A 23,474-nucleotide genomic window follows, 5' to 3' on the forward strand; every position below is an offset into this window, starting at 1 on the left:
GGCGACTGACGATCGATTACCGGGAACGCAACAAAATCACCCCCGCAGCAGCCCCCACAGTAGCCACAAGTCCCAAGACTTAAGCAGGGACTCAATTCACGATACTTTACAGTTTTGGATATCAGTAATGGATTCTGGTCCATTCCATTGGCTGAGGCGTGCCAGTACAAATTTGCCTTCACCTTTAAAAACCAGCAGTACACGTGGACATGCCTGCCTCAAGGATTCCACAACTCCCACACCATTTTCCACCGACAGCTGGCGAATGGTTTAGCCAAATATTCTCGCCCCGAATGTCTGGTCCAGTACATAGACGACCGACTACTGCAGACAGACACCAAGGAAGAGCACATCGAGCTTCTGTCCGAACTCCTGGAACTCTTACATTCAATTGGTTGTAAAGTTAACCCCAAAAAGGCCCAGATTTTGGAACACAAAGTGATATATTTGGGTACAATTATCACGCACGGTAAACGCGAGATCGAGCATAAAAGGATTGACTCGATTGCTAAATTGCCCCTTCCCCTTCCTCCGGCCGTTTTTAGTACTGGTTGGCTACTGCCGAAACCACATGGACGGTTTTGCCAGCAAGGCAGCGCCCCTCTCAGACCTCCTAAAGAAAGGAGCCCCCTGGGAATCGCTTCCGCAGCATACGGATGCTGTGGACTCTTTAAAACAGGCACTCATAGCAGCCCCCGCACTACAAGTTCCAGACCTGCTTTCCCCCTATGCGATAGAGGTAGCAAGCACAGACCGCACCCTTTCGGCCGTGCTCCTTCAGGAATGGCACGAACAATTAAGGTCCGTGGCTTACGCCCCCAGAGTTTTAGATGCTGTGGAGCAGGGATTTTCAGCCTGTGAGAGGCACCTGCTCACAGTATTTTGGGCAGTACAGTATTTTTCATACATCACCGGACTGAACCCCATCACAATCCTCACAGAACACACCCCCACCCAACTTTTACTGGACGGACGACTCAAGGACGGTACAGTTAGTCAGATTAGAGCAGCTAGATGGACCCTTCTTTTGCAGGGACGGGACATCACTGTTAAAAGGGCAAAGACCCACACCTTTTTAGCCGACAACCTACAGTACCCCGGAACACCACATGAATGTGAAATTATCTATCCACACCACAACACAGGCCCCTTTATTGCGAAAACACCCCCCAGAAAGATAGGTAGTTCAACCCAGAGCCCCAAGCACACAGACACGTGCGAACCCATTAGGATATATGTGGATGGATCTTCCACAATATTAGAAGGGAAGCGCATAACAGGATGCGGTATTTATTTCGAGGACGCACAGGGACGCGCCCTAGAAGAAATAGCAATAAAACTTCCAGGACACTTAGGCGCGCAGGAAGCAGAACTTGCGGCCATCGCATACATAGTGGAACACCCAGATTCGTTCCCCAGCCCAGCAGACATATATTCGGACAGCCTCTATGTCTGCAACAGCCTTACGGAATTCCTATCCCGTAAATTTCCCGTAAAAATCCCGAATTTCCTGTCCAGCAAAACAACACCTCTTGGGACTCAGTCCTCCCTTTTGCGCTGATGTTTTTGCGAAATACATAGAACATAGAACATAGAACAATACAGCGCAGTACAGGCCCTTCGGCCCACAATGTTGCACCGAAACAAAAGCCATCTAACCTACACTATACCATTATCATCCATATGTTTATCCAATAAACTTTTAAATGCCCTCAATGTTGGCGAGTTCACTACTGTAGCAGGTAGGGCATTCCACGGCCTCACTACTCTTTGCGTAAAGAACCTACCTCTGACCTCTGTCCTATATCTATTACCCCTCAGTTTAAAGTTATGTCCCCTCGTGCCAGCCATTTCCATCCGCGGGAGAAGGCTCTCACTGTCCACCCTATCCAACCCCCTAATCATTTTGTATGCCTCTATTAAGTCTCCTCTTAACCTTCTTCTCTCCAACAAAAACAACCTCGAGTCCATCAGCCTTTCCTCATAAGATTTTCCCTCCATACCAGGCAACATCCTGGTAAATCTCCTCTGCACCCGCTCCAAAGCCTCCACGTCCTTCCTATAATGCGGTGACCAGAACTGTACGCAATACTCAAAATGCGGCCGTACCAGAGTTCTGTACAGCTGCAACATGACCTCCTGACTCCGGAACTCAATCCCTCTACCAATAAAGGCCAACACTCCATAGGCCTTCTTCACCACCCTATCAACCTGGGTGGCAACTTTCAGGGATCTATGTACATGGACACCTAGATCCCTCTGCTCATCCACACTTTCAAGAACTTTTCCATTAGCCAAATATTCTACATTCCTGTTATTCCTTCCAAAGTGAATCACCTCACACTTCTCTACATTAAACTCCATTTGCCACCTCTCAGCCCAGCTCTGCAGCTTATCTATATGCCTCTGTAACCTGCTACTTCCTTCCACACTATCGACAACACCACCGACTTTAGTATCGTCTGCAAATTTACTCACCCACCCTTCTGCGCCTTCCTCTAGGTCATTGATAAAAATGACAAACAGCAACGGCCCCAGAACAGATCCTTGTGGTACTCCACTTGTGACTGAACTCCATTCTGAACATTTCCCATCAACCACCACCCTCTGTCTTCTTTCAGCTAGCCAATTTCTGATCCACATCTCTAAATCACCCTCAATCCCCAGCCTCCGTATTTTCTGCAATAGCCTACCGTGGGGAACCTTATCAAACGCTTTGCTGAAATCCATATACACCACATCAACTGCTCTACCCTCGTCTACCTGTTCAGTCACCTTCTCAAAGAACTCGATAAGGTTTGTGAGGCATGACCTACCCTTCACAAAGCCATGCTGACTATCCCTGATCATATTATTCCTATCTAGATGATTATAAATCTTGTCTCTTATAATCCCCTCCAAGACTTTACCCACTACAGACGTGAGGCTCACCGGTCTATAGTTGCCGGGGTTGTCTCTGCTCCCCTTTTTGAACAAAGGGACCACATTTGCTATCCTCCAGTCCTCTGGCACTATTCCTGTAGCCAATGATGACATAAAAATCAAAGCCAATGGTCCAGCAATCTCTTCCCTGGCCTCCCAGAGAATCCTAGGATAAATCCCATCAGGTCCCGGGGACTTATCTATTTTCAGCCTGTCCAGAATTGCCAACACCTCTTCCCTACGTACCTCAATGCCATCTAATCTATTTACCTGGAGCTCAGCATTCTCCTCCACAACATTATCTTTTTCCTGAGTGAATACTGACGAAAAATATTCAGTTTCAACTTCTACAGGTTACACCCCACACACCCTCATGACCGGACGCCCCATGAAAGGCACAGAATTTTTATTAGGTTTTGATTTCACCAGCCCCGAAGTGACGGCCCTCACACACGAGAAAGCAGTGGAACAATTAGTGGCGAATGTTAAAACGGCTCAGCTAGCAGCCGCAGTGAAATTGGGCACAAGAAAGAAACAGAGCAAGGCCTGTTTCGATAAGACAGTGCATGCGTCTGAGTTCAGTGAAGGACAGCAAGTCATGCTCTCCGTATACAACCTCATCACATTCCTGTCACCTAAATATCCGTACTCCATTACGGACAAAGTAAGCCCTTCCGTCTACAAGATAAAGTATCCCAATGGAAAGACTGCGTGGTTCCATATCAACCAGCTGAAGGCATATGGAACACAGTCTAACCACTCACACCACGTCATGCTCGACGCAGCAGACCACACCCCACCCACAGCCAACGTAACTCTACCCTCCCCCAACACGTCCAGCCCAGCCACGGACTCAACCCCGACTCCACCCCCGAACTATAGACTCCGCCCCGGAATGCCCACAGACTGCAGCAGCAGAGACAGTGACTGTGACTCGGACGATAGCCACAGCACGCCTCCTACTATCCCCATGCAACCAGGACCCACACCCAGCGAATCTGACCACGATTCGAGTGATCCCTTCACGATCACTTTCCTAAACAAACCCCACCACCGACCACCGACCTACAATGACGACCCCGATTCCATCCCCACAGAACTAGACACCACCTATTGGCACCGAGATAATTCGTACAGACTCGTCCGGAACGACGAGAGCGATCCAAAATCACACCATGCAGCCCTATCCGCCCTGATACACTCGAGAATTTGGCATCCGGGACAAGATGACGACTTTGAGTCTGACTCCCAAAACGAGAACCCCTTTGCGAACCTGTTTGCAACCGATAACTGAGGTGTCCAGATGATGTTTTAAAAGGAACCGCTTGGGAGAAACGGTGTCCTTTCTGATGGAACCTGCAGCATGTTTGATGTTGTTTGTACTTGTACTGTTAAATGTTGTATGTCAGACCGGGGAAAAAAAATTTCCACAGCCCCACGCCCTTTCAGCCGAAACCTCTGAGAACTTGCCCGCAGAGACTTGGTAATGTTCCAGACGCCAGTTCAGAGGAACTCGTCGACAGATACACAGACCCCCGTTCGTAACTGCCCTTCTGGTTCGAAGGAAGAACCAATACAGCAACTCCCCACGATGACTAGATTTCTTGCCCGTTCTTGTCGATTGCTCAGGCAGTGGAGAAACGGCATTGGGACCCGCCCTGCCTGGGAACTCCCCTCTGGTCAGCTACGCTCGGGTAGGGAACACATGACATTGGTCGCCGTCCTACCCGGGGACTCCGTCCAACTCTTACCCGTCGCGGCCATACGCACCTCATTTCGGAAATTTTTGGTTCAAAAAGTTTTGTTTTGTTGCAGGTAACCCTTAGGTTGCCAACCTTATGCTATTTACATCCTCAAACATTTGGATGGTAAACCGCACAGCCTGCGAGAGGGCTCGCACTGGTTCATTATTTGTAAATGTGTCTTGTCCTGAAATTCGGTTTTTGAAAAAGAAAATGAGGGAGTCACACATAGTGACCAATTATAAAGGGAGTAATTGGCACTAAAGGACAGACAGGCTATCGTACGAGATATTAAAACAAGGTAGTAACAGACACTATGCTTGATCACACAGAACTCCAGAAGCTCCAGGACCAGAGAAGAGAAGAGAAGTGAAAGAAGAAGAACCATGAGGACATCCTCTGTGTTGCTTATCGTTATAATGGACATTTGGTTGCGCGCGAACACGAACCCCCTGACTTCAACTCCCCAGCTGTTAATGATTCACTTTCCCACAGTACCCAGAGCCCAGTTACAAGCAACACCACACCATCTTGATGTGACAGGTTTATAACCTGGTACTCCCTGTCCTACATGATAGAATCCCTATTGGTGTTGGCGATACTCTGCTGCATCGTGCAGACTATTTGTCTGAGAAAATGGAGAAGGCGAGCCTACCGCGCTCGCACCCCGGTATATAGGATCAGATCCCCTATCTTCGGATATGACCAGACATCCGACCCCCACAATCTATAATAAAGAGCATTTTTTGCGATTTGTTGTAAATAAAGAAATGTTCAAGAGCAATTGTACAATCCTGAGCTTGGCTGCCAAGCCAGAAAAATGTGTATAATACTGCTATGATTTTGTTTGTATGGTTTAGGAAGTTAGTGTGATTAAATGTTTAAGTGAGTGTATGTTTAAGGATAGTTAGAGGTTCCGATTTTCTTGTTTTGTAATGCATGTCCCTGTTTGACATAGCGCCCCTTAGAATTGTCAGTGAAAATTTTTTGCATAGTTATGGTCAGTGTAGAGGCCATAGAAGAGTGCTCACCGGGTCAGGGAATGAAAAACAACGCAGTTAATAGATCCTTCACGCTTCGCGTTAGGATCACAAGGAGGGTGTGTAGACAACTGAGTTGGCCAAGTCCCGATTTAAAATGGAGAACAGCAAAGGCTGAAGGGAAATTCAGCCAACACAGGCAGAAGCCAGCAGGTGCAAGTTACTGTGTATTAAACTCTGCAAAAGCCCAGACAGCATCGATACAAGCAGCCATCTGCATAATAACGTAGCAGCCATCTACATACTAATAAGCAATCCCCGGGAACAATCGCAACATTTGGGATAAACAAAGCAAAGCCAGACTCCCTGGCGCCAGCAGAAGCCTACACAAAAGAGGTTAACGGACACCTCAAGACCGCCCATCGATCAGGGAACCACTCCAGTATTGGAGAAATCGAACCAAGTGATTGGAACGAAGTCCAATCACCTAGAACCAGGTACAGGGTCCGCCCCGAAAGGCAGGAAGCCCCTGGGGACTATAAAGTTAAGCCCTCAAGTTCAAATCGTTCTTCTTGACCGGGTCACTCAACAACGCAAACCAACTCTCGACAGTGACCGGTTCAACTGCCGCCGATATCCCTAAGTCTTAAGTCAACGCTCGCTACGAGATAGGTGCTCCTAGCTACCAATCCGTACCAATGGTAGCATTGTGGATAGCACAATTGCTTCACAGCTCCAGGGTTCCATGTTCAATTCCGGCTTGGGTTATTGTCTGTGCGGAGTCTGCATATCCTCCCCGTGTGTGCGTGGGTTTCCTCCGGGTGCTCCGGTTTCATCCCACAGTCCAAAGATGTGCAGGTTAGGTGGATTGGCCATGATAAATTGCCCTTAGTGTCCAAAATTGACCTTAGTGTTGGGTGGGGTTGCTGGGTTGTGGAGATAGGGTGGAGGTGTTGACCTTGGGTAGGGTGCTCTTTCCAAGAGCCGGTGCAGACTCAATGGGCCAAATGGCCTCCTTCTGCACTGTAAATTCTATGATTGTATGAACTTCGAATCCCGCAGACTCAGAACCCGAACGAAAGGCCATTTGTTCCCCTGACCTGGTGGGCCAGTCCGAAGCTAAGTATAGGCCTGTCAGTTGTAGAAGTAGCTTAGAAGTAAAATTTGTGCATGAGTAGCGATTACTGTGTATAATAAATGGGCTTTGATTTGAATCTTACTAATCGGTGTATTGAGTTATTGACCATTACTTGAACTTGAACCTCGTGGCGGTATCATAAAGATACCTGGTGACTCGAGAGCAAAGGTTATAAAACAGAACCAATTGAACCAACCAAAAGTTAGCTACAGCCCCCAGACGCCACATTCTGATGCCTGTTCGGGGAGCCGGTACGGGAATTGAACCCACACTGCTGGCCTTGTTCTGCATTACAAGCCAGCTGTTTAGCCCACTGTGCTAAACCAGCCTCTTTAAAGAACATCTTTGGGGACTTGTGGGAGGAAACCGCAGCACCCAGGGGAAACACACGCAGACTCGGGGAGAACGTGCAGACTCCGCACAGTTACCCAAGCGGGAATCGAACCTGCGACCCTGGCACCGAGAAGCAACAGGGCTAACCACTGCAACCTTGCCGCCCTACCACGATTTTGAGTGTAAGCCAAAATAATTCACATTCTGTAGTGGGCACAGGAATCCGGAAAGGTGGAGAGAGAAAGTAGCACTGTTAAAACCACTTTGGGTGAGGAGATCATAGAATCATAGAATCATAGAAGTTTACAGCATAGAAACAGGCCCTTCGGCCCAACCAGTCCATGCCGCCCAGTTTTTTACCATTAAGCTAGTCCCAGTTGCCCGCACTTGGCCCATAACCCTCTATACCCATCTTACCCATGTAACCATCTAAATGCTTTTTGAAAGACACAATTGTACCCGCTTCTACTACTACCTCTGGCAGCCCATTCCAGACACTCACTACCCTCTGAGTGAAGAAATTGCCCCTCTGGGCCCTTCTGAATCTCTCCCCTCTCACCTTAAACCTATGCCCTCTAGTTTTAGACTCCCCTACCTTTGGGAAAAGATGTTGACTATCTACCTTATCTATGCCCCTCATTATTTTATAGACCTCTATAAGATCACCCCTAAGCCTCCTACGCTCCAGGGAAAAAAGTCCCAGTCTATCCAGCCTCTCCTTATAACTCAAACCATCAAGTCCCGGCAACATCCTAGTAAATCTTTTCTGCGCTCTTTCTAGTTTAGAGATGACAGAAATCAGGAAAAAATGATGATTGAAAGGTATCCCTGATCAAAGTTGTAATCTGGGCTGGGTGAATGTCGCCTCAAGTATAGGGATATAACACATTTTGAGGCAGTGACAGGCTGAATAATATGGCTCCCAGTGTACAACCAGTATTCAACTACGGGAGGCAGTGTTGATTGTACATGTTGAGGAAATACACAGGCAGGTACCAGGAGTGAGTGATCAGATTCTGGCTAAGATAGAGGTGTATTTTAATAAGGGTGGTTTTTTTCCTGTTCATTCAGTGAATGTGAGCTTCGCTGGCTAGGCCGATGTTTACTGCCCATTCTTGATTGTCCTGGAAAGTAGAAAATCAAACAGTGTTATCTTTTCACTGATAAAATGGCACCACAGGATACAGGTAAAAGTATTTTAGGTTATCTGGACTATTCTCAGCAGGTGCTCTCGTGGCTGAATGTTTTTTTTTGTCTCTTCCAGACGGGCAGCACGGTAGCATTGTGGATAGCACAATTGCTTCACAGCTCCAGGGTCCCAGGTTCGATTCCGGCTTGGGTCACTGTCTGTGCGGAGTCTGCACATCCTCCCCGTGTGTGCGTGGGTTTCCTCCGGGTGCTCCGGTTTCCTCCCACAGTCCAAAGATGTGCAGGTTAGGTGGATTGGCCATGCTAGATTGCCCTTAGTGTCCAAAATTGCCCTTAGTGTTGGGTTGGGTTACTGGGTTATGGTGGAGGTGTGGGCTTGGGTAGGGTGCTCTTTCCAAGAGCCGTTGCAGACTCGATGGGCCGAATGGCCTCCTTCTGCACTGTAAATTCTATGATAATCTATGAGTCATGAGAACAATCTTCCCCTCAGTGCATCTGGATATTATAGAGTCAGAGTCTCAATCATTATCACAGGACAGAAGGAGGCATTCGGCCCATCAAGTCTGCACCTGCTCTTTCAAAGAGCAATCCAGTCTGTTCCCTTGCACTTTCCCCATATCCCTACAAAGAACAAAGCAAATTAAGCCGATCCAGATCCTTTATCTAAACCTGTCGCCTACTTTCCAAGGATCTACTTCCCCCTGTTCCCCGTCCGTTCATATATCTGTCCAGATGCATCTTGAATGATGCTATCGTGCCCACCTCTATCACCTCCGCTGGCAAAGCATTCCAGGCACCCAACACACTCTGCGTAAAAAACTTTCTACGCACATATCCCTTAAACTTTCCCCCTCTCACCTTGAAATCGTGACCCCCTTGTAATTGACACCCCCACTCTTGGTAAAAGCTTGTTGCTATCCACCCTGTACATACCTCTCAATTTTGTAGACCTCAATCAGGTCCCCCCTCAACCTCCTTCTTTCCAACGAAAACAATCCTAATCTACTCAATCTTTCTTCATAGCTAGCACCCTCCTTACCAGGTAACATCCTGGTGAACCTCCTCTGCACCCTCTCTAAAGCATCCACATCCTTCTGGTAGTGTGCCGACCAGAACTGCACGCAGTATTCCAAATGTGGCCTAACCAAAGTTCTATACAACTGTAACATGACCTGCCGACTCTTGTACTCAATACCTCGTCCGGTGAAGGCAAGCATGCTGTATGCCTTCTTGACCACTCTATCGACCTGCGTTGTCACCTTCAGGGTACAATGGACCTCAACTCCCAGATCTCTCTGTACATCAATTTTCCCCAGGACTCTTCCATTGACCATATAGTCCGCTCTTGAATTAGATCTTCCAAAATGCATCACCTCGCATTTGCCTGGATTGAACTCCATCTGCCATTTCTCTGCCCAACTCTCCAATCTATCTATATTTTGCTGTATTCTCTGACAGTCCTCCTCGCTATCTGCAACTCCACCAATCTTAGTATCATCTGCAAACTTGCTAATCAGACCACCTATACCTTCGTCCAGATGATTTATGTATATCACAAACAACAATGGTCCGAGCACGGATCCCTGTGGAACACCACGAGTCACTTTTCTCCATTTTGAGACACTCCCTTCCACCACTACATTCTGTCTCCTGTTGCCCAGCCAATTCTTCATCCATCTAGCTAGTACACCCTGAACCCCATACGACTTCACTTTTTCCATCAACCTGCCATGGGAAACTTTATCAAACGCCTTACTGAAGTCCATGTATATGACATCTACAGCCCTTCCCTCATCAATTAACTTTGTCACTTCCTCAAAGAATTCTATTAGGTTTGTAAGACATGACCTTCCCGGCACAAAACCATGCTGCCTATCACTGATGTCTATTTTCTTCCAAATGTGAATAGATCCTATCCCTCAGTATCTTCTCCAACAGTTTGCCTACCGCTGACGTCAAACTAACAGGTCTATAATTCCATGGATTATCCCTGCTACCCTTCTTAAACAAAGGGACAACATTAGCAATTCTCCATTCCTCCGGGACCTCACCCGTGCTCAAGGATGCTGCAAAGATATCTCTTAAGGCCCCAGCTATTTCGTCCCTCGCTTCCCTCAGTAACCTGGGACAGATCCCATCTGGACCTGGGGACTTGTCCACCTTAATGCCTTTTAGAAATCCCAACACTTCCCCCTTCCTTATGCTGACTTGACCTAGAGTATTTAAACATCCATCCCTAGCCTCAACATCCGTCATGTCCCTCTCCTTGGTGAATACCAATGCAAACTACTCATTCAGAATCTCACCCATTTCATCTTGTTAATGATGCCACGCATAAATTCCCTCTTTTGTCTTTGAGTGGGCCAGTCCTTTCTGTAGTTACCCTCTTGCTCCTTATATACGAATAAAAGGCTTTGGGATTTTCCTTAACCCTGTTTGCCAAAGGTATTTCATGACCCCTTTTAGCCCTCTTTATTGCACGTTTGAGATTTGTCCTACTTTCCCGATGTTCCTCCAAAGCTTCATCAGTTTGAAGTCGCCTAGATCTTATGTATGCTTCCTTTTTCATCTTAGCTAGTCTCACAATTCCACCCGTCATCCATGGTTCCCTAATCTTGCCATTTCTATCACTCATTTTCACAGGGACATGTCTGTCCTGCACTCTAATCAACCTTTCCTTAAAAGACTCCCACATTTCAAATGTGGATTTACCCTCAAACAACAACTCCCAATCCTCATTCCCTAGCTCCTGCCGAATTTTGTTATACTTGGCCTTTCCCCAATTTAGCACTCTTCCTTTAGGACCACTCTCATCTTTGTCCATGAGTATTCTAAAACTTAAATCGCTATTCCCAAAGTAATCACCGACTGAAACTTCAACCAGCTGGCCGGGATCATTCCCCAATACGAGGTCCAGTATGGCCCCTTCCCGAGTTGGGGAATTTACAAATTCTGCTCCATCTACGCCTCCAACGCTACATGAGTCCCATTCAATGTTGGTGAAGTTAAAATCTCCCATCACGACCACCCTATTCCTCCTATATTTTTCGATAATCTGTCTACATATTTGTACCTCTACTTCACGCTCGCTTTTGGGAGGCCTGTAGTAAAGTCCCAACAATGTTAATGCACCCTTCCTATTTCTTAGCTCTACCCATATTGCCTCAGTGCTCGAATCCTCCATTGTCCCCTCATTAATCACAGCTGTGATATCATCTCTGACCAGTAATGCAACTCCTCCACCCCTTTTACCTCCCTCTCTATCCCTCCTGAAGCATCTATACCCTGGGATATTTAGTTGCCAGTCTTGCCCTTCCCTCAACCAAGTCTTAGTAATATCAATAACATCATATTCCCAGGTACTAATCCAAGTCCTAAGTTCATCTGCCTTACCTGCTACACTTCTCGCATTAAAACAAATGCACCTCAGACCACCTGTCCCTTTGCATTCATCATCTCTTCCCTGTCTACTCTTCCCCTTAGTCACATTGAGTTTATTTTCTGGTACCTTACTGGCTTTAGTTGCTGCCTCTTTACTGACCTCTAACTTCCTAATCTGGTTCCCATCCCCCTGCCACATTATTTAAAAACCTTCCCAACAGTGTTTGCAAAAGCACCCCCTCGGACATTGGTTCCAGTCCTGCATAGGTGTAGACCATCCGATTTGTAATGGTCCCACCGCCCCCAGAACCGGTTCCAATGTCCCAAAAATCTGAACCCCTCCCTCCTGCACCGTCTCTCAAGCCACGTATTCATTCTGACTATTCTTGAATTTCTACTCTGACTGTCTTGTGGCACTGGTAGCAATCCTGAGATTACTACCTTTGAGGTCCTACTTTTTAACTTATCTCCAAACTCCCTAAATTCTGATTGTAGGACCTCACCCAGTTTTACCTATATCGTTGGTGCCTATATGCACCACGACAACTGGCTGTTCACCCTCCCCCTTCAGTATGTCCTGCAGCCGATCTGAGACATCCCTGACCCGTGCACCCGGGAGGCAACATACCATTCGGGAGTCTCGTTTCCGACCACAGAAACGCCTGTCTACTCCCCTTACGATTGAATCCCCTATGACTATAGCCCTGCCAGTCTTTTTCCCGCCCTTCTGTGCAGCAGAGCCAGCCACGGTGCCATGAACCTGGCTACTACTGCCCTCCCCTGGTGAGTCATCTCCCCCAACAGTATCCAAAACGGTATACCTGTTTTGGAGGGAGATCACCGCATGTGGGCACCTGCACTGCCTTCCTGCTCTTTCTCTGCCTTCTGGTCACCCATTCCCTGTCTCCCTCACCAATCCTAATCTGCGGTATGACCAACTCACTGAACGTGCTATCCACGACCTCCTCAGCATCGCGAATGCTCCAAAGTGAGTCCATCCGCAGCTCCAGAGCCATAATGCGGTCTAACAGGAGCTGCAGCTGGACACTCTTCCCGCACATGAAGGTGTCAGGGGTATCGACCGGGTCCCGGAACTCCCACATTGAGCAAGAGGAGCATAACATGGGTCTGGGATCCCCTGCCATTTTTACACTTTACCTTAACTGATTACAAATATAATATCAAATAATGAATAAGTGAAAGGATTAAAGATTTTACTTAACAATCACAATACTTACCAACACACGAAGAGTTAAATTTCTCCCAGCTACTGCTAATTGGAGAACTTTCCTCACCAGCCAATCAGGTCACTGCTATGCTGTGATGTCACTCTTCAACGTAAGTTTTTAAAGAGGTAAATTTACCTTCCCGACAGACCCCTGGCCACTGGTCCCGCCGAAAATCTGAAGGCCGCTTCTCCGGCAGCTGTGTCCCCGCCGCTCTCATCACGCTTTTTTATCCTGTGTCCCCACCGCTCTCCTCGCACTCTTTCACTGTGTCCCCGCCGCTCTCCTCGCGCTCTTTCACTGAGTCACCGCCGCTCTCCTCGCGCTCTTTTATCCTGTGTCCCCGCCGCTCTCCTCGCGCTCTTTCACTGTGTCTCCGCCGCTCTCCTCGCGCTCTTTCACTGTGTCCCCGCCACTCTCCTCGCATTCTTTCACTGTGTCTCCGCCGCTCTCCTCGCGCTCTTTCACTGAGTCTCCGCTGCTCTCCTCGTGCTCTTTCACTGAGTCTCTGCCGCTCGCCTCGTGCTCTTTTATCCTGTGTCCCCACCGCTCTCCTTGCGCTCTTTCACTGAGTCTCCGCCACTCTCCTCGCACTTTTATCCTGTGCCCCCGCCGCTCTCTTCGTGCTCTTTCACTGTGTTCCTGCCGCTCTCCTCATGCTGTTTCACTGTGTCCCCGCCGCTCTCCTCGCGCTCTTTCACTGAGTCTCCGCCGCTCTCCTCGCGCTCTTTCACTGTGTCCCCGCCGCTCTCCTCGCGCTCTTTCACTGTGTCTCCGCCACTCTCCTCGCGCTCTTTCACTGTGTCTCCGCCGCTCTCCTCGCGCTTTTATCCTGTGCCCCCGCCCCTCTCCTCGTGCTCTTTCACTGTGTCCCTGCCGCTCTCCTCGCGCTCTTTCACTGTGTCCCTGCCGCTCTCCTAGCCCTCTTTCACTGTGTCCCCACCGCTCTCCTCACGCTCTTTCACTGAGTCTCCGCCGCTCTCCTCGCGCTCTTTCACTGTGTCCCCTCCGCTCTCCTCGCGCTCTTTCACTGAGTCTCCGCCGCTCTCCTCCCGCTCTTTCAATGTGTCTCCGCCGCTCTGCTCGCGCTCTTTCACTACAATTTTGTTTTCTCTTAAATGCTTATTCAACTTGTCTTTTGAAGGCTATTAGTGAATCTGCATTCACCATCCTACCAGGCATCACATTCCAAATCCTGGCCGCACTTGCTGTTTATGATTCTTTTGCAAATATGCTTGAATCTGTGTGCACTAGTTACGTTTCTCACCATTGGAGGTAATTGATTTTCATTTATTTTGTCTAAACTATTCATAGTTTCAAACACTTCAGTTAAATCATCTCTTTGCCTTCCCTGCTAAGGAGAACAACCCCAGGACTTTCTGCCGACTTTGGATTGTTCCATGCTCTTCTCAGTCACTAATCTAAACTGTATGATACAATTATCACTCTTACCCAAATGTTTCCCCACAGACCGACTTGGTCCACCTCATTTTACAGCAGTAGATCCAGCAATGCTTCGTTCATTGTGGGACCAGATGGATTCTGCCTTTGCCTTTTGGACTACAGACAATATGAAGATTTCCGTATGGTGCCTGGAACTCGCTGCTGTTGGTAGTGGAAGCAGGTAGGATCGTGACATTTAAGGGGCGTCTTGACAAATACATGAATAGGATGGGAACAGAAGGACACGGACCCCGGAAGTGTAGAAGGGTTTAGGTTAGATGGGCAGCATGGTCGGTGCAGGGTTGGAGAGCCGAAAGGGCCTCGTTCCTGTGCTGTACTTTTCATTGATAAATTCTGGAACTCATCCTGGACATAGTGAGCGACAGGAGCACAGACCAGGTGCTACAGTCCCGACAGCCAGTTGGTGAAGGAGGAGACCAGAAGTCATTTTTATTCTGTTTTGCATTTGTTCACAAAGCAAAATCTTACAACAATATAGCTTCTGAATCTACAACCCAACAGCAGAGTCGTAAGTATGTCTTTATTGGGCAGCATGGTAGCGCAAGTGGTTAGCACTGTGGCATCACATCACCAGGGTCCCAGAATCACTGTCTGTGCGGAGTCTGCACGTTCTCCCCGTGTCTGCGGGCTCCGGTTTCCTCCCACAGTCCAAAGACGTGCAGGTTAGGTGGATTGGCCATGATAAATTGTCCTTAGTGACCAAAAAGGTTAGGAGGGGTTATTGGATTATGGGGATAGGGTGGAAGTGAGGGCTTAAGTGGGTTGGTGTAGACTCGATGGGCTGAATGGCCTCCTTCTGCACTGTATGTTCTGTATGTTCTATGTTTATCTGTGCCCTAGTAATTATCAAATCAATGCTCTCCATCTGTATACATGTAACATTTATACAATTATCACCAGGGGAAATGTTTGTCCTGGATCCCGTTCTGGGGAGAGTCACTGCAGGAAAGGAACCAATTGTGACTATCAAAATGCTTACATCACAGGGAGAAAACAGTTTAGAGAATAATTAATGCAAGAGATTCCAGAATCTCCAACCTAATCCATTACATTCAACAAATTTCTGACCAAGTCACTCTCCTGTGCAGAGAATAAACATTATGGTGATTTCTGACCAGTGTGAATTCGTCGATGCCTGTTCAAGCAGCCCGAAGAATAAAAATGCTTTCCACACACTCTGCACTCAAATGGTTTCTTTCCGGTGTGAGTTTGGTAATGCTGTGTTAATTGGTCAGATATATAAAATTGTCTTTTACAGGCAGTGCACTCGAATGACTTCTCTCCAGTGTGATATCGTTCATGTTGGATTAAGTTACTGGATTTGCTGAAACACTTTTTACATACTAAACATTCAAAGGGTTTCTCGCCAGTGTGAGTTCACTGATGATGCTTTAAGTTAGCGGATTGTCCAAACCATTTCTTACACACTATGCACTCAAATGGCTTCTCCCCAGTGTGAGTTCGCTGATGCGTTTTCAGACCACGAGTTGTGCAAAATTGCTTCTTACACTCTATACACTCAAATGGTTTTTGTCTTATGTGATATTGTTGATGCACTGTTAAATAACTGGCTTTCTTATATCTTTTTTTTACATTGTTTGCATTCAAATGGCTTCTCTCCAGTATGAATGAGAAGGTGCATTTTCAAAAGATGAGGCTACTTGAAGCTCTTCTCACAGACAAAACACTGAAAGGCTCTTCCTTCCAGAGACAACCCCTTGCTGACTGGGTCCAAGATTCTCAGCTGGTCTGGATCCTGGAGTCTCCACTGATCCACGGTGATCATCTACCAATAATTCAGTTTCTTTCATCATATCCATTTTGGGTCTTAGTCCCAGAGTATCTGGACAATCTCCATCTTGCTAACTGAACACACAGAACATGGGAATTAATAATCACCTTTCTGGTTCTCCAGTACCACAAAGCCCCAACACTGTTGACACCGGGCTCAAATCAGCATTTATTGTTATTACTGAACAGCTCTTGGAGACAATCCAAGGGCTTTACTCACACTCCAAATGTAAGGCAAAGTTGCCACAGTCCCAGATGACCAAAGGATGTTTCCCCTTTTCATGGAGAGAGCTAACTGGTGGTGATTTATAACCTGAGGATCACCACACTTCAGGCGAGGGGCAAGATAAGGCAGGGCCTTCATGAATAACCTCAGCTGGTATGGGAATTAAAACCATGCTGTTGGCCTCGCTCTGCATCATGAACCAGCTGTCTAGCCAACTGAGCTAAACCGGTGCTGTAATTGTAGGTTATGTGTGAAGCAATACCTGAAGCTGGAGTCACGGTTCACCTGAGAGCTAAGACACCTGAGAGAATAGAGTCTCATTCAGCTGTGCTTCAAAGTCAGTTTGGGTCATAATCTCCAATTTATATTACAAAGCTTGGCATCGGAGTGTTGCTCAAGCTGATGTGCACAGATGCTGTTTTTCAGTATGACTGCATCCTGAAAGACTAATTGTGTAAAATCAGTTCTGTAAAATTCACCTGACTTTGAGCTGTGACTTCACAAGCACTGGGGGAACGACTCAAATTCAGTTCAAGTAACAGGTGAACAGAGGTTGACCAATCGCCACGTGGTGCTGAATTTGTATTTGGGACTCAAAGGAGAAAGCCCGACTGGTATCTTCCCAAAGACTCTGAAACATTCAACTTTCAACCACTGCGTCCCACAAAACACATCACCATTAAAATATCATCAGAATTATTCTTAGATCACAAAACCAAACAAAACCCAATGTGCTTTTTGGGAAACCGTTTCAAGCAGCTTGCTGTCTCGAATACCCTTCCCCCTAGTATTTCTTCACATCTCCTCTAAACCTCCTGCCCATTACTTTCAATCTAAGTCCCTGGTTATTGACTCCACCACAAGAGGAAAAGTATCTTCCTATCCACCCTTTCTGACCCTCATAATTTTATTCACCTCAATCCGAACCCTCCTCAGCCTTGTATATTCCCTTGCCAGTCCTCCCAAAATGCATTACATCTTTTCATGGTTAAATTACATTTTCCACTCTTCTGCCCATCTATATCATCCTGTAATCTGAGGCCTTGCTCCTCACTATTTACACCACCAATTTTTATCTCATCTGCGAACTTACTTATCGTACCTCCTACATTCACATCCAGATCATTAATGTACATTACAAACAACAAGGGACCCAGCACCGATCCCTGCAGAACACCACTCACAGTCAAAAACAACCTTCAACCATCACCTTCTGCCTCCTACCATTAAGCCAGTTTTGGATCCAGTTTGCCAAATTGCCCTGGATCTCATGTGCTCTTACCTTCTTCACCAGCCTCCCATGCGGGACCTTGTCAAAATCCACACTAAAGTTCATGTAGTGTGCATCAACCATACTATCCTTATCTACACACCTACTCACCTCAAAAATTTCAATCAAATTTGTAAAATATGATCTACCCTTGAGAAAACCATGCTGACTATCCTTGACTCTCCAAGTGCAAAATAATTCTGTCTTCCGATTTTTTTTCCAGTTGTCTCCCTACCACTGAAGTGACACTCACTTGCCTGTAATTTCCTGGTTTGTCCCTACTTCCCTTGTTGAATAATGGCACCATATTAGCTGTCCTCCAGTCCTCTGGAACTCCTCCTGTGGCCAGAAAAAAATTGAAAATGTTTGTCAGAGCCACTGCAATCTCCTTCCATGCCTCCCACAGCAACCTGGGTTACATCTCATCTGGCCCCAGGGATTTATCCACTTTTAGGCCCACTAAAGCTGTTAATACCTCCTCCCTCTCAATGTTAAGTCATTCAAGTAAATCACAATGCGCCTCCCTGATTTCTATGCTGACATCATCCTTCTCCATAGTGAACATGTGCAAAATACTCATTTAAAACTTTACCAATATCTTCCTGTTCCACACACGAATTGCCATGTTGGTCCCCAATGGGCCCTACTCTTAACCTGCTCAACCTTAATATACTTCTAAAACACCTTTGGACTTTCCTTTATTTTACCTGCCAATGCTTTTTCACACACCCCACTTCGCTCCCTAATTTATTTCTTAAATAATCCCCTGCACTTTCTATATTCTTCTAGAGCTTCTGCTGTTTTGAGCCCTCGGTATCTGCCACAAGCCTCCTTTTTTTCCTTATCCAACCCTGATAGGAAACCCTTGGCATCCAGGGTTCTCTGGACTTTTGCTCCCACCCTTCACTATCAGGGGAACATATTGGCCCTGTACTCTATTTCCTTTTTGGATGAATCCCACTGCTCTGATGTAGATTGGCCTACAAGTAGCTGCTCCCAGTTAACTTTGGACATCCTATCATATTGTATTAAAATTGGCCCTCTTCAGTGCGGCATGTGGCACAGGGGTTAAGACTGGGACTGGTGCGCTGAGGACCCAGGTTCGAATCCCGGCCTTGGGTCATTGTCCGTGTGGAGTTTGCACATTCTCCCCATATCTATGTGGGTTTCACACCCACAACCCAAAGATGTGCAGGTTAGGTGGATTGACCATGCTAAATTGCCTCTTAATTGGAAAAATAAATAATTGGATACTCTAAAAAAAATTTTTTTTTTTTAATTGGCCCTCCTCCAATTAAGAACCATAATTTCCGATCTATCTTTGTCCCTTTCCGTAATTACCTTAAATGTTACTGAGTTATGGTCACTGTTTCCAAAATGTTCCCCCACTGAAACGTCATCCACTTGCCCGGCTTCATTCCCCAAAACTAGATTCAACACCGCCCTCTTCCTTGTCGGACTTTGTATGTATTGGCATAAAAGGCTCTCCTGGGTGCATTTTAAGAATTCCGCCCCCTCGAAGCCTGTGACACTTTGACTATCCCAGTTAATATTGGGGAAGTTACAATCCCCTACTATTAATATCCAATTTTTCTTCCAATTCTCAGAGATTTGCTGACATATCTGCCCTTCTATCTCTCACTGGAAATGAAAACATATCAGAAAAGATTCAACAATGACAGTGTCCCAGATGAGCAAATTCTTTGGGGTGGAGGACAGGTGCGCAAAATGTGCGGGAGGACCGGCGAACCATGTCCACATGTTTTGGACATATCCAAAGCTTAGGGGATTTTGGCAGGGGTTTGCGGACGTCATGTCCACGGTGTTAAAAACAAGGGTGGCGCTGAGTCCAGAGGTGGCGATTTTCGGGGTGTCAGAAGACCTGGAAATCCAGGAGGAGAAAGAGGCAGACGTTCTGGCCTTTGCTTCCCCGGTAGCCCGGAGACGGATACTATTATCATGGAGGGACTTAAAGCCCCCGAATTCGGAGTCCTGGCTATCGGACATGGCTAGCTTTCTCTGTTTGGAGAAAATCAAGTTTGCCTTAAGAGGGTCACTGTTACGGATCACCCGGAGGTGGCAACCGTTCGTCGACTACTTTGCAGGAAATTAATCGCCAGCAGACGGGGGGGGGGGGGGGGGGGGGGGGAGTAGTTTAGATTAGAGTAGGGGGTCAATAAAGGTGGGACCTGTACGAGAGGTAAATGACTTTTGCACTATGTTTATGGTTTCATGTATATTGTTTATTTTGTTGTTGTTACTATACCAAAAATACCTCAATAAAATGTTTATTAAAAAATAAAGAAAAGATTCAACAAAATGTTTCCAGGGATGAGGAACTTAAGTTACATAGTAAGATTCAATAAAATGTTTATTAAAAAATAAAGACAAGATTCAACAAAATGTTTCCAGGGATGAGGAACTTCAGTTACATAGTAAGATTGGTGAAGTGGGGACTGTTTTTCTTGGACAAGGGAAGTTTAAGAGGATATTTGATGATGGTATTCAAAATCATGAGGAATGTGGACAGGACAAATAGGGAGAAACTGTTCCCATTGGTCGAAGGAACAAGAACCAGTGGGCTCAGACTTAAGGGAACTGAAAAACGAAAAAAGCAATGACAACATGAGGAAAAGCTTTTTCACGCAGCCACTTATTTGAATCTGGAATGCACTGTCTGGCAGTCTGATGCAAACAGGGTTACCTGACGCTTTCAAAGGGAACTGAATCATTATTTAAAAAACAACAAAAACTGCAAGGCTTTATTTTAAACGTACCTTTACATCCACACTGATTTTCCTTTTGGGGAATAGGGCGGTAGTGGTGGAAGGATTCCTGAACTGTTTAAAATCCATTCAGTTTTGTTATGGAGGTTCCTTCATGACCAGTAAGTCCTGGCAGTGCACTTGTACCCGGAGCTTCTGGTCCGGACGTAGGGGCGCTACCAATATGCCACAAGACTTCCTTGAAAGGCTAATGGGGAGGGGGGGGAGGGAGAAGATAAAGGCACTAGGTGAAATGCTCCTTCATAGGACCAGCACAGCCACAAAGGTCAAAATAGCTGTAAATGATACATGATTTTATGACTTATATGCATTCAAGTTTGCTGACAATGCAAAACCAAGATGGGATAGTAAGCCACAATGATGAAAAGAGATTGAGCACACAAGAACCTGGCAGAATATAATGCAGAGAAACGTGGATTTATCCAACTAGCAAAAAAAAATTGAAAAGGAGACTATTTAAAAACAATTACAGTTCAGAATGATCCTTGTATATGAATCAGAGAAGCAATTAGGAAAACAAATAGAACATTATCAGTTGTTGCAAAGGAATTGGAGTATGCTTTTATTAGGACCACGTGCGGAGTCTGCACGTTCTCTCCGTGTCTGCATGGGTTCCCTCCGGGTGCTCCGGTTTCCTCCCGCTGTCCAAAGATGGGCTGACTGGCCTACTCCTGTTCCTATGTTCCTACTACTTTTGAGGCCCTGCTTTTTAATTTCTTTCCAAGCTCCCCACATTCTGCTTTGAGCAACTCATCCTGGGAGGCACGGTGGCACAGTGGTTAGCACTGCTCTCTCACAGCACCAGAGTTCAATTCTGGCCTTGGGTGATTGTTTGTGTGGAGTTTCCATGCTCTCCCTGTGTCTGCATGGGTTTCCTCTGGGTGCTTCGGTTTCCTTCCGCAGTCCAAAGATGTGCAGGTTAGGTGGATTGGCCAAGCTAAATTGCCCCTTAGTGTCCAAAGATGTACAGTTTAGGTGGGGTTACTGAGATAGGGCGGGGGCTGGGCTGTTTCAGTCATTGGAGACTCGATGGGCTGAGTGGCCTCCTACTACACTGTTGGGATTCATGGATTCCAGCTTTCTTTTTACCCATCTTGGTGCTACCGATGTAGACCACAAATTCTGGCATTTCACCTCCTCACCCCCCTTCAGAATACCCTGCAGCCACTCAGTGGCATCCTTGACCCTGGGTTCATTCTATTCTGTTGTCACGTCTGTGGCCACAGAGACATCTATCTGTTCCCCTTACGATAGAATCCCCGAACACTATTGCTCTTCCACTCTTTTTCTCCTCCTCCCCCGCAAACCTCTCCTGTGTAGCTGAGCCACTTGTACCACAAAGAACAAAGAACAAAGAACAAAGAAATGTACAGCACAGGAACAGGCCCTTCGGCCCTCCAAGCCCGTGCCGACCATACTGCCCGACTAAACTACAATCTTCTACACTTCCTGGGTCCGTATCCTTCTATTCCCATCCTATTCATATATTTGTCAAGATGCCCCTTAAATGTCCCTATCGTCCCTGCTTCCACTACCTCCTCCGGTAGTGAGTTCCAGGCACCCACTACCCTCTGCGTAAAAAACTTGCCTCGTACATCTACTCTAAACTTTGCCCCTCTCACCTTAAACCTATGCCCCCTAGTAATTGACCCCTCTACCCTGGGGAAAAGCCTCTGACTATCCACTCTGTCTATGCCCCTCATAATTTTGTATACCTCTATCAGGTCGCCCCTCAACCTCCTTCGTTCCAGTGAGAACAAACCGAGTTTATTCAATCGCTCCTCATAGCTTATGCCCTCCATACCAGGCAACATTCTGGTAAATCTCTTCTGCACCCTCTCTAAAGCCTCCACATCCTTCTGGTAGTGTGGCGACCAGAATTGAACACTATACTCCAAGTGTGGCCTAACTAAGGTTCTATACAGCTGCAACATGACTTGCCAATTCTTATACTCAATGCCCCGGCCAATGAAGGCAAGCATGCCGTATGCCTTCTTGACTACCTTCTCCACCTGTGTAGCCCCTTTCAGTGATCTGTGGACCTGTACTCCTAGATCTCTTTGACTTTCAATACTCTTGAGGGTTCTACCATTCACTGTATATTCCCTACCTGCATTAGCCCTTCCAAAATGCATTACCTCACATTTGTCCAGGTTAAACTCCATCTGCCATCTCTCCGCCCAAGTCTCCAGACAATCTAAATCCTGCTGTATCCTCAGACAGTCCTCATCGCTATCCGCAATTCCACCAACCTTTGTGTCGTCTGCAAACTTACTAATCAGACGAGTTACATTTTCCTCCAAATCATTTATATATACTACAAAAAGCAAAGGTCCCAGCACTGATCCCTGTGGAACACCACTGGTCACAGCCCTCCAATTAGAAAAGCATCCTTCCATTGCTACCCTCTGCCTTCTATGGCCTAGCCAGTTCTGTATCCACCTTGCCAGTTCACCCCTGATCCCGTGTGACTTCACCTTTTGTACTAGTCTACCATGAGGGACCTTATCAAAGGCCTTACTGAAGTCCATATAGACAACATCTACTGCCCTACCTGCATCAATCATCTTAGTGACCTCCTCGAAAAACTCTATCAAGTTAGTGAGACACGACCTCCCCTTCACAAAACCGTGCTGCCTCTCACTAATACGTCCATTTGCTTCCAAATGGGAGTAGATCCTGTCTCGAAGAATTCTCTCCAGTAATTTCCCTACCACTGAAGTAAGGCTCACCGGCCTGTAGTTCCCGGGATTATCCCTGCCACCCTTCTTAAACAGAGGAACAACATTGGCTATTCTCCAGTCCTCCGGGACATCCCCTGAAGACAGCGAGGATCCAAAGATTTCTGTCAAGAAAAGAGCACCCTACCTAGGCCTACTCCCGGGCCCTATCCCTGTTACTCCACCTAACCTGCACATCTTTAGCTGTAGGTGGAAACCCATGCTGACATGGGGAGAATATGCAAACTCCACACAGTCACCCAAGGCTGTACTTGAACCTGGATGCCTCTTAACTGAGGCAGGTGTGTGAACCACTGCTACCATGAAGTAATTTGAAATGAAAATT

At 46.7% G+C, this 23,474-nt stretch overlaps 1 long non-coding RNA gene across 1 annotated transcript in view; it reads right to left on the reverse strand.

Moving 5' to 3' along the window:
• The window catches only part of LOC140384860 (uncharacterized), a 41,701-nt gene extending 21,121 nt beyond the window's left edge, over positions 1-20,580 (reverse strand). Inside the window, exons 1-2 of the long non-coding RNA XR_011933177.1 lie at positions 20,400-20,580; positions 17,876-17,961 (exon numbers count right to left, since the gene is read on the reverse strand). This is a non-coding gene — a long non-coding RNA (uncharacterized lncRNA). The remainder of the gene's footprint in view (positions 1-17,875; positions 17,962-20,399) is intronic.
• Positions 20,581-23,474: the final 2,894 nt, after the last annotated feature.

This window comes from Scyliorhinus torazame, chromosome 10 (assembly GCF_047496885.1).
Source record: "Scyliorhinus torazame isolate Kashiwa2021f chromosome 10, sScyTor2.1, whole genome shotgun sequence".
In the NCBI taxonomy this organism is placed as follows: Eukaryota; Metazoa; Chordata; class Chondrichthyes; order Carcharhiniformes; family Scyliorhinidae; genus Scyliorhinus; species Scyliorhinus torazame.